The following is a 9,082-nucleotide window of genomic DNA, read 5'->3' as shown; positions in this document are numbered from 1 at the left end:
CCATCAGGTGGGGATCAAGAAAAGAGGTAAAACCACGCTTCGTTCTGTGGAACAACTTCAAGCTACAAACCACAAACTGATGGGTTCAAATTGCAAGAAAAGAGATTCCACCTAAACATTAGAAAGAACATTTTTCCTCTAAGAGTTGTGCAGCAGTGGAATAGTTTACCTTGGAGGGTGTTGGGCTCTCCTTCGTGGTGATCTTTAAACAGAGATCTGTTGGGTATCTTCCAGGAGTGTTTTTGGGGCTAAACAGGTTGTCCTTTTCAGCGCTGGATCAGGGCTGTGGCAGCTACATTATGTGGCCCCAATCTGGCATTTCTGCAGCACAAAAAGGAGCCGCAAAAAGCACAATCTGGCACTCCTTTTGGCACTGTGTCATCTGGATGCATGCCAAAGCAGCTCCATGACACTGCCTGCCATGCAGTTGGGTGCACAGTGTGACGGCAGCATCAGGGCAGCATTGGGATGTGCGTTGTGTGGACGCCATGCCCCCACTCTGCCCTCAGGCCAGTGTTTATCACCGGTTTGTTGTGGGTGTTAGATGTGTATTCCTGCATGGCATGGGGTTAGAGTAGCCTAGATTTTGTTATTTGATTGTGTGGTGTAATGGTTTGAGTGCTGGTCTGAGACTGGAGACCAGGATTCAGTTCCCAACTCAGCCGTGAAACTCAGTGGGTGACCTTGAGCAAGTCACATGCTCTCAGCCTCAGGGTAAGGCAATGGCAAAACTTCCTCTTAAGAAATCTTGCTAAGAAAACCCCATGATATGGCCTTATGGTTGCCCTAAGTTGCAAATGACTTGAAGACACACCACAACAACAGTAAAAATCAAGGTACTGGCACACCGCTGTTAGCAAAGCCAGGTGTGTCAGTAGGGTGAGTGGGGGGTTTAGGGCACACCAGGTGACACTTCAGAGGGGAATCAACACCTGGTAGGATGGTCATTCACCATCCATAGACTGAAGCTGCACTGTTCCATGCACTAGATTCCTAGCTTGAAAACCAGATCACACTTCCATCTAATACTCCCCCCATTGCAAAGCCAAGATCTATGGCATCTTCTGGTCTGCAATCCAGACTTCATTTCCATGCAATGCTTTCTAGGATGCAAAGCCACACTCTGGTTCATGCAACAGCTTCCCAGGATGCAGCTACTGACTGGATGGCTGAAAAGAAATTGGCTACCAGTGAACGTGTGACCTATTCTGAGCCCACTCCACCTGTATGAAAATTATGACTAAGTTGCAAAATTGAATCATATGTATTGAAGAAAGAACTGGCATAATTTTGTGCAACTGTTGTCATGACTTTCTTGGTTATAATTCTTCTGCATCCTTTACCATTTGGATTTTATTTAAGTGCAAACCAACAGGAAAAAAAAATAACTATAACAACATGCACTTCAATATTTCGCAGATGGCAATCTGGACATATGTGGCCAAGTAACATCAGATGTGGTGACAATGGCAAAATGGGAGGAGGAGAAAGAAACTGAGACATTTTAAAAGCAGCTGAAAATGTGGGATGACAGAATTATTTGAGACTGTCCCCAGCAAATCAGGGACAGTTGGAGGGTATGTAACAAGCAGGAAATTTATGGGATGGTTTGGACTTCAGTACAGTCAGACATTTTGAGCTTCATAAAAAAAACTGTTGTATAATATTCTGCAGCATGTTTTGTCTAGGAGGTCAGCTTGTACTATTATAATCATCTGTCAGCTATAAAATCTATGACATAGGCTGTAAAGTTTGACATTATGACTCCAGCTTCTAGGCCATAAATTTGAGATCCAGTGCCAACGTTGCACAACTGAACATGCACCCAAAGTGAAACTTGAAAGCCCAACCAAAGGCACATGTGCATGCATGTTTGTTGACATGCATAATGGCACTGGATATTCAACATATCTTAGATTATTGATATTCCTTCCTTCTATCTTCACTCCTCCTTCTATTGAGTTCAGACCTGCTCTTCGTATGATATTTTCTGCATACAAATGGAACAGGTAGAGTGATAGGAAGGTTAAGAGAAGAGAAGGTTAAGAGGTGATATGATAGCCCTGTTTAAATATTTGAAAGGATGTCATATTGAGGAGGGAGCTAACTTGTTTTCTGCTGCTCCAGAGAACAGGACCCAGAACAATGGATGCAAGCTCCAGGAAAAGAGATTCCAGCTCAACATTAGGAAGAACTTCCTGACAGTAAGGGCTGTTCGACAGTGGAACACACTTCCTCGGAGTGTAGTGGAGTCTCCTTCCTTGGAGGTCTTTAAGCAGAGGCTGGATGGCCATCTGTCGGGGATGCTTTGATTTAGATTTCCTGCATGGCAGAATGGGGTTGGACTGGATGGCCCTTGCAATCTCTTCCAACTCTATGATTCTATGATTCTAGGATGCAGACTTGCCTGACCCCTTTGCCAATTGGGAACCATTCTGTTTCTCCATGTTTTGTTCTAACAGTAGCCTCTTGTCATAAGTACAAATTTCTCATCAGGACTATCACAGGTAGTGTTACTCACATGTCTTTAAGAGTATTCAATAGCTTTTCATGATCTTTGCCAGGGGAACTTATAGCCCTCCAGGTTCTGATGAACTACTGTCATGCCTCACCGCCAGCCAAGCTGAAGGAACTTTTAGCCAGTAAATGAGCTTGGCTTGTGGTGACGCATAATGGGAATAGTAGTTCATCAGAACCTGGAGGGCCGTAGGTTCCCCACCATTGATCTATGCCAGGGGTTCCCAACCTGGGGGTCACACAACCCTTTCTTGGGGGTCGCCAGGTTGGGATTCCCTCCTGCCTCCCCCTCCTCCCTTTTTCCCTGCGGGTGCCGGCACTAGTGCTGGCAACCGCAAGGAGAAAGGGCCAGGGTCGCCTCCTCCCCTTGCCTTCTCTTCACGGGTGCCCTCAAAGTCACCTGGGAGGAGAAGGTGAGAGGGCTGGGGTCTACTCCTCCCCATGGGTGCCCTCCAAGGCACCCGCAAGGAGAAGGCGAGAGGGCTGGGGTCGCCTCCTCCCCGCGGGTGCCCTCGAAGGCACCCACGAGGAGAAGGCGAGAGGGCCGGGACTACAAACCCCAGCGGCCTTTGCGAAGTCCCACCACTTCTTCCCCGGTGGCCTCCCTGATTGGTTGGGAGGCTGGGAAGGGGCGGGACATCCGGCCGCAAAGCCCGCTTGAGCTTGTAGGCAGTCAAAAGTCCCGCCCCTTCCTCGCCTCCCAACCAATGAGGGAGGTCGCGGGCGGAACTTTCGCCCGGAATGGGGGTCACGGCCCAACAAAGGTTGGGAACCGCTGATCTATGCAGTCAAAGGCTTTGCTATAGCTATAAAGCACATGCTGATTTTCTTCTGGAATTCCTTGGTTCACTCCATTAACCATTGTATGTTCGTAATATGATCCCTAGTGCCTCTTGCTTTCCTGAACCCCACTTGGACCTCGGGCAAGTCTCTCTCCATGTATGGTTGTAGTCTATGTTGCAGAGTTCTGAGCATAAGTTTGTTTGCATGGGAAATTAATAAAGCTATACTGCAACATAATCCATCACCTCGACTTCTAAATGACAGGCAAAATGCCTAAGCAACCCCTGATAGAAACTGAATTTTGAAGTTCTTTATCTTGATGTTTTGCTCCACATGGAATTCAACAAGGTAAAGGGGAGATTAAGATGATGCTGTTATAAGGGAAGGAAAAAAGAAAAAGCAAGAGATGGAATTTGGGGTGAGGTGGATTAGAAATGGGTTTTTAAAATGTGCACAGCTGTTTCCTACTTTCTCAGGTTCAACACCAAAGGCATCTTTGGTTACATTCTGGCGCAGGTCCATGTACAGTGACACATTAATATAAACATAATACAGGTTGAGTCCCACTTATCCAAAATGCTTGGGAGCAGACATGTTTGGGATTTCAGATTTTTTTTTGAAGGGTGGATTTTGGAATATCAATATTTGCATATACGTACATAATGAGAAATCTTGGAGATGGGACCCAAGTCTAAACACAAAATTCATTTATGTTCTATACACATTATAGCCTGAAGGTGATTTAATACAATATTTTAAATAATTTTTTGCAGGAAACAGAGTTTGTGCACATTGAACCATCCAAAAGCAAAGGTGTCACCATCTCAGCCAACAGTAAAACAAAAAAAGTGGAGATATTTTGAGTTTTGGAATTCTAGATAAGGAAGACTCAAGCTGTAGTTACATTTCCAAAACAACTAATGTAAAATTGAATTAGATTTTCTGGCTCATTAAAGATTAACTAAACACACCAACTCTTTCTGACCAATTTTCTGGCACATTAATATAAAAATAATACTGGTTGAGTCTCCCTTACTGAAAGTGCTTGAGACCAGAAGTGTTTTGGATTTCAGATTTGGGGGAGTTGAGGGGAGATTTTGGAATACCTATATTTGCATTTTAGGGGGAAAAAAACATGTGAAAACTTTGATTCGGTGCTTTATTTCCTCCATGCTGGAAAAATCAGAATACTGAAAGAACTTCAAGGCTGTCATAAGTAACAGCCAAAAAGTGCTCACCACAGGCCTTTGGTTATAATCAATAACACCAAGGATGAGTTTCTACTAAGGTTTGTTTGCTTAAAGAGTTTATAAACTGTACCGTCAGTGGATCTCATGGCATTCCACCTAACTCTGTCATGCAGCATTTTTTGCAAAACAACAGAATATATTCAACAAGAGGACAATAAAATTAAGAGGTAGGAGTATTCAACCAGATGAAAACACAATAATTGAAAATGCCAGGGCAAGTAAATAGGTTTAAATTGAGGACCAAGAGACAATCTATTGTGTTGACGCCAGCTTTCCTCCCAAGAGAGACCATTCCATTAAGAGGAACCTCAATGTCTGGTGGAAATAGGGTGAAAATGTGGTCATTTCACAGCAGGGTCACTGCTCTCAAATTATGTACATCCAGATGCTCCCATGTGTGTTTTACATCAGTGGTTGTGTTGTTGTTCTGTGCCATCAAGTTGACTCTGGCTTCTGCCACACTGCAGAATTAATGCAGTTTGACACCTCTTTAACTATCATAGCTATCCTGGAATTTGCAGTGTCTTGTGGCACCAGAGCTCTCTACCAGAGAAGGCTAAATGACTCACAACACTACAAACGCAACAACAACAACAACAGGTCTCACATTGGGAGATAGGTTGGGTATGAATTAAATTGTTATTGTCATGTGCCTTCAAAGTTGTGTCTTACTTATGGCGACTCTAAGTGTGATGCAGGGGGGTGGCATCATGAGTTACCGCACTGGGTGACACCAGCTCTAATGATGCCATTGTGTTCGTTTCATAGGGGAAATATTCAAGAAAATACATATTTGCTAATCTTTGCCAATTAATGCAACAGAAGAGTGTTGTGAGTGTTTTGGTTTTGTTTTTTTCCAGGGAGAGGAGTCTATCAGAAATTCATGGGCCCCTACTTGACTCTTGGATATATTGGCTGAACTAGGCTAACCATATTTCCTTGAGACAAAAACGGGACATTGGGATGGCAAAAATGGAACGGAGTTATGTAATATTGTGTATTCACAAAAAGGTACGGCATAACAAAAGTTTTATTACATGAACATATTGAGCTAAGAGTTATTCTTTAGTGAGAGAACTCATACAAAAATGTAGGGAGATGAAGAGGGGTGCTGGATTTTGCCATGATTGTATCATGATTACTTCTCCAATGAAGTAATCTTATGCAGCAAATTTCGGTCTTTCCTCACTTTATCAGCAAACTTCTCACACTCTGTGACACAATTTTGTTTTTGTAGTTACAAACACTTCGCTTTTTCCAGACTCTAAATTGTCTACGAGAACTTTTAATGTCAATGGCTGCTTTGGTAGCTGAAATCTTATCTTTTCCAATGCAACTAATGTTTGTTTGCAATGTCGAACCTTGATCTCTTGCAAATGACCACCACCATTTCAAACAGGGATCTTCAAACCATTTTGGGAACATAGCACGGTGTTTTTCTTGAAAATAGGACAGAATTGGCATTTATATTAAAACGACAGGACGGTCTGGAAATATGGGGTGGGGGGTGGGGGGGAGAATGAGACTGTCCCATTTAAGACGGCACATACGGTCAGGGTAAGCTGAACCAAACTGCTATAGATCCTTGCCATGAACCTCACTATGCCCATCCCTGTGTTGTTATGGGTGGTTGAATCTGGCTTTTTGAATTACATCCAGCTTCCCAGTGAGAGGAGAAAGCATGTAAACTTCACCCTGGGTGTGCCTCAGATTGTGAAATGTCTGAGCAAAAGTCGTTTGGGTGGGTTGAACCACGATAGTCTGGGCTGACTAATGCAATTTTGGCTCACGTCATTTTCTTAGCTGAGCAGCAAGCCACAGCAATACAATGCAGACGCCTTCGCAACAGTGGCAACGGAAAAGTAATATTTTCTGGGGCTGACGTTACCAAATGATACCCTAGGAAAGTGGAGATGGGGAACCTGCCGAGTTTTTGACAAACCAGCACTTAGCGTAACCACTTGGAATGGCAATTGCAACTGCTATTGCCAACTTTGTAGGTTTCCACTCAGTAGGAAGAGTGCTGACTGGCATTCATACAATCATAGGATCATAGAATCATAGAGTTGGAAGAGACCCCAAGGGCCATCCAGTCCAAGCCTATTCTGCCATGCAGGAACACAGAATCAAAGCATCCCATCCAGCCTCTGTTTAAAGACCTCCAAAGAAGAAGATTCCACATATCTCCAATGGAGTCTGTTCCACTATTGAATAGCTCTTACTGTCAGGAAGTTCCTCCTAATGTTGAGGTAGAGAAAAATGTAGGGCATTGTCAAATAAAAGCTGAAAACACTCATAGAGATGTAAATTCATCCCATATGGTTTATTTACAGGGATATTACATATCATAACATATTATACATACTGTGTTTTATTACATATGGCTATGTATTTTTCTGATGGACTCATCTTCTTTAAAATGCCTTGTTGGCTTGCAAGGCACTTCTAGAACTCTGAGCAAGACAAATACTTAAAAAGCCACCTCGATCTTATTGGAGAGGCAGGGTAGATATAATAATAATAATAATAATAATAATAATAATAATAATAATAATAATAGTTATTGTTGTTGTTGTTGTTGTTGTTGTTGTACTAGCAACACTTGACTCAATCTACATTTAAATTATTCTTTTCATTTGACCATCATGTTGAAATTAAGGAAAAAACCCTTCCAGCATTTGCATTGGGTCCTAAAGCAGCCCACTGCCTAACACATTTGCTGTTCTTTTCCCCTCTGAGAAACAAAGATGCCCTGAGCTCTGGGTGCAAGTCTTCTCTGCTGCTGCTCCTAGGGGGAAAAACTTGAGGAGGATCGATCCCATCCTATTTGCAGCAAGAACAGGCTGCCAAGGAGACAGCACATTTTGAAGGGAAGCAGCAAATGTGGTGCTACTCAATGGACCTCTAAGTCCTGTTCCAGCTGGAGAACGTTTTGGACTTCCTCCTGGACAGAAGCTTGAATGGTAGGACATGTCCTGGAAAAGGAGGATGCCTGGTCACCCTGGTTGGAAATGACTTGAAGGCACACAACAACGAGTGCAAATCACGCATGAACACTCCCTAGAAGCCAAGATGACAAAACAGAGACTCGTGGTGGATCTTTGGTTCTTTGGCCACATCTGTAGAAGACATCAGGAGAAGGCAGTGCTTGGAAAGGTAGAAGGTAAGAAAAGAGATGGATTGATTTAGTCACAGAAGCCACCACCTTGATTCTGCAAGATCTGAGCAAGGCTGATGACTGATCGATCGATCAATCATCAGCCCTGCTCAGGTTTTGCAGAATCAAGGTGGCAGCTTCCGTGATTGACTCAATCCACTTTCCCAGTTTGTCTTCAGCTTACATCCAGCAGCTGCAAAGTGAATTCAAAGTAAACATATCCAGGCTGTGTTATATGGCTGTGTTCGCCATATAACAAAGTACAGTATCACCCAAAATCAATGCGACAGTGATATTTTTATTGGGGCAACCAAAATGCACAATATATATGTTGCAAGCTTTTGGGGCTCCACCAGCTTCTGCATCAGGCAAAGGTGTTAAGAACCTTGCATTGTTGTTGTTGTGTGCCTTCAAGTTGTTTCCAACTTATGGCAACCCTAAGACAAATCAGGACAGCCAATGTGGTGTAGTGGTTTGAGTGTTGGACTAGGACTCTGGAAACCAGGGTTCAAATCCTGACCCAGCCCTGGAAATTCACTGGGTGATCTTGGGCATGTGACACTCTCTCAACCTCAGAGGAAGACTATGGCCAACATCATCTGAAACAGGGTGACCAGAAGTTCTAGCCGCAAGGGAGGACAAGACACTTTAAAATGTAGGGCATTCAAGAAAAAATGTAGACCATTAATAAAAGCTAAAAACACTCATATACAGTAAGTTTATCACATAAAGGAGATTGGGAGTTTAACCCGTGAATATCCCAGAATTCTGTGTAATTCAGTGAAATGATTTCACACAATATTGCACAAAACTCGCCATTAAAGTGGTCACAAAGAAGAATTAACGTGCATCTTTTTACTTTCGGGATTTCAGCAACAGTGCATTTCCAATATCATTTTATTTGCTCAATTGCGTGTGATAATCATTTGTGCAATTACTCACCATTTTCACTTTATTTGCAGGTTTAAATGTGGGTTTAAATGTGGCTTTAAATGCACTTTAATCTCTCTTTAATGCCAAAATTAGCCCCAGCATGATAAACTCCATAGAAATATGAATCCATGCTTCTTTATGCTCAAAATGGAGGACGTTTTGACATTCCTCCTGGATCAAAGGTTGAAATGTAGGAAATGTCCTGGAAAAGGAGGACATCTGGTCACCTTGCCTCTGAACGAATGTGGCCAAGAAAAACCCAGGATAGGCTTGCCATAGGGTCTTCAGAAATCAAAAATGACTTGGAGGCACAACAACAACAACAACAAGGCAACACTCTCCTGGTGTTTTCTTGGCCAGATTGGTTCAGAGGAGGTGTGCCTGGGCCTTCCCCTGAGGCTGAGAGAGTGTGACTTGCCCAAGTTCATCCAATGGGTTTCCA

Source organism: Sceloporus occidentalis, unplaced genomic scaffold, assembly GCF_023333645.1.
Source record: "Sceloporus occidentalis isolate IW3139 unplaced genomic scaffold, rSceOcc1.0.p SCAF_2, whole genome shotgun sequence".
Taxonomy (NCBI): Eukaryota; Metazoa; Chordata; class Lepidosauria; order Squamata; family Phrynosomatidae; genus Sceloporus; species Sceloporus occidentalis.
This window is presented reverse-complemented; position numbering follows the sequence as displayed.